We start from the raw sequence: 3292 nt of genomic DNA on the forward strand, positions 1-3292 counted from the left end.
TTTTGGGCTTTTTTACAAATTTCCATCAGCCCAAAGCCCCAAACATACATATTCTCATCCCAATTCCAATTTCATGATTGCCCGGCCCAAACACATTCCAATACAACAACAATCTGCAGCTGCGTATAAGACCAATATGCGACTCTGCGTCTTCTTCTCCTTTATGCGACAGTCAAAAGTAAAATCCAGCGAGCAAATCATTCTACAAACCCATAATCACATGCGAAGAAACCAGTACCCTCATCCAACTACCCTGCAGAACCAATAACCCTAGCAACCTAATCGATCAAATCTTTGTTCCCTTTTCCCCCTTTTTAAGAGATCTTCAAATCTCTTTCACTATTGGCCTTGGAAAGGGGGAAAGAAATTCAAAATTTCTCCAATGGATTTCCCCCCTAAACCAGCTCTTCTTCCCTATAAATAGCCCTCTACCCTCAGTGATAAAGACAGAGGTTTTGAGATTGGATTTTGACGGCTTTTGAGTTTGATTTTTGAAGCAATAATTTTTTTACACTTGACATTCTAAAACGATTCTCTAATCTTAAATTCTGAGAAATTCGTCACTTAGATTCTGCTTGGGGATTCTTAGTTTGTTGTTTGTATTTGAATTGAGGTGTGGAAATCGCTACTTTCAAGCTCGTCGCCCCAATGGCTTCTCCGAAAAAGGTATACTTCTTCATCTTATTTATGTTCTTTACTATTCTAACCGTAATTTGATTTTTGGTATAGCTGATTCAATTTTATACCTCCTTTGCTGGTTTAAGTCTTGATCTTCTATTATTAATACGAGAGTTTTGCCAGTCTTTGTTTGTCTTTTCATTAGTTCCAAATAGGAAATGAATTTCTCGTTCTCATTGAGCTAATAGCCTTTTGTTGCCAAGCATGACAGTATATATTGAATTTTGGAAATTTGGTATCAAGCTATTACTACTCTTATTGTGTTGATTCTCATAGCCTTGTGGTGATCTGTTTTTTTTTCTTTCTTTTTTTTCGAAATGCTTTATTTACTTTAGTCCTTCCTTGCTTATCATGACTCCACTATAGACTTGGTTTAAATGCTTTTTGAATTAAAATCTGATTAGAGAGTGATAATTTGCTATGATACTAAGGTTTTTTACTTTGATTATCTTGTTGCCTTACGCTTATGATATTGTTTTTGCATGAAATGTCACATATCGACTTAGATCCATGGGTTGTATACTGTATTATTGATGCTTGATAGTATTATTTTATCATTCGGGATAGGCATGTGAAGGTAACCTTTCCTACGTTAAATCTAATTCTTTAGTTGTCATTTTGGTGCTCACTGTGTTTAAATATTGAAATCAATGTGTGATAGTTTCCAAAGCTACTAAATTTGTTTTATTCCTCTGTTAATTACTACATAGTTCTAAAGTGTTGATTGTTGTTTAAATGGTCCTTATGTTATGATCGGTCGTTATGAAGATATCCTTTGATTGACTTTCTTATTCATTATGAAAAGTATATATTGGTCATGAAATTTTGTCAATTCTTATATGCTTTAAGTTATAATTTTACTTGCCTTATGATTAATTCTAAAATGTAAAGACAGTAGCTCTTTGATAGTAATGTTTTTGTTGGTTAAATTGTGGTGAAAGATAAATTGTTGAAATAATTATCCTTAAACCTTATAACCTAGTTTATTAAGGAATTTGCTCATTTACTTAGCTCTCCTTGAGTCTCTTGGACTCCTCCTTTCACATTTTTCCCATCGAGTCAGCCCCCACCCTATATATTCAAATCTTGTTACGAGCTCCAACATGTTGTGGAAATTAGTTCAAAAGACCAAGGAATGGGTTGTATATATATCGTATACAATGTTTATACACTGATATACGGGTCAAGGTGCTGAAATATAGCTCCAAACTGTGGATATACAAGTCGTAGACAAAAATACAAGTCTCAGTGTTTAAAAACAGAGTTATATACACTGACTGATATACTGATAGTATACGATCTGTATACGAAAATCAGAAATGGGCCAAAAGCCCCAAAAAATTCAGGCAACTTTTTATGGAAGTTGGGTCAAAGCCCATCTGATATTTGCACGACCTTTACAATAGTGTAGGAAAGATAAATGGGGCCAAAGCCCAAGATCAGAAAGGCCCAAATCTTCCTCCCTCACTCTCTCTATTTGAATTTATTAATTTGTCTTACCTTACTAATTTATTTGCTAATTAACTTTAGGGTTATCTTAATTAAATTTCCCAAAAGATGAAAGATGTCCTTTTATTTTGGTACAGTTTAACTCCTTTTTTTTTATCAACTCTCGTACATTAATTTAACATCTTTAGTCAAAAAAAATTAATTAATTAGAAATAGTTTCATGCTTAAATTAACTAATTTAGTTCGAATTATCATTTAAAATAATCCAAAAAAAGATTCTAGTTAATCTAGTTTTGTGAAGTCTTAATCATTTGCAATTAATTCAATTATTTTAATTAATATCTTCTTTTCTTAAAAATTAAAAAGTATTCCTTGTTTATCTATTTTCTCAAGTTAAGTCATTTTCCTAAATATAGTCAAAATAGTTATCTAAGTCGTAGGACAACAGCAAGTTAGCGGACGCTTTAAATGCCTTAATAATCCTTTTGGAGTGTAAATAAGAACCTCTTACCCATTTTTTAAATTTATAAGACTTAATTTGTTAGAGTTTTTTTTAATTAAGTTTTCTTAATTTCTTTAAAAATTAAGTGGCGACTCTTTTCTAAGTATTTTTCTCAAATTGTATTATACTTGAAATAATTCAAAAAGTGATTTTTCTAAAGATAGTAAAATTACGGCATAACATATATATATATATATATATTTTTGCAAAGTTAATAGGTATTCATGCCCTCATGTAAGCATGTGGGTCCGCCATTCAAAGACTCTTGTTCGTATTCCTTTTTAGAAAAAAAAATTAAAATTATAACAACTTTGTCTCATCAACAAAGATTAAAATATTAGTTTTTGTAAATTTCTTTGATAAATTCATCCTTAAAGACTTGGTAATTATAAAAAAATATTATGTGAAAAAATGGTCAAATATAAAATACAATTAGAATTTTTATCATAGAATCATTAATTACTAATCTAGTTTGGTCAACAATCACATTTCTCAGGTCAATAATTTTTAAATTATCCAAATATTCTCTCACACTAAAAACAAACTGTTACAATTGAAGTGAAGTTACACTAAGGTTAAGATGATCATTTTCTTTTATTCGTCTTCTCCAACATCATTTAATTTTTTGTTTTTTCTTACTATTAGAGAACTTGTTTGTATCGT

General features: G+C 30.7%; 1 pseudogene; it reads left to right on the forward strand.

Moving 5' to 3' along the window:
• Window positions 1-648: 648 nt before the first annotated feature.
• LOC107019594 overlaps window positions 649-3292 on the forward strand; it is a 5018-nt pseudogene continuing 2374 nt past the window's right edge.

Source organism: Solanum pennellii, chromosome 5, assembly GCF_001406875.1.
Source record: "Solanum pennellii chromosome 5, SPENNV200".
Classification (NCBI taxonomy): domain Eukaryota; kingdom Viridiplantae; phylum Streptophyta; class Magnoliopsida; order Solanales; family Solanaceae; genus Solanum; species Solanum pennellii.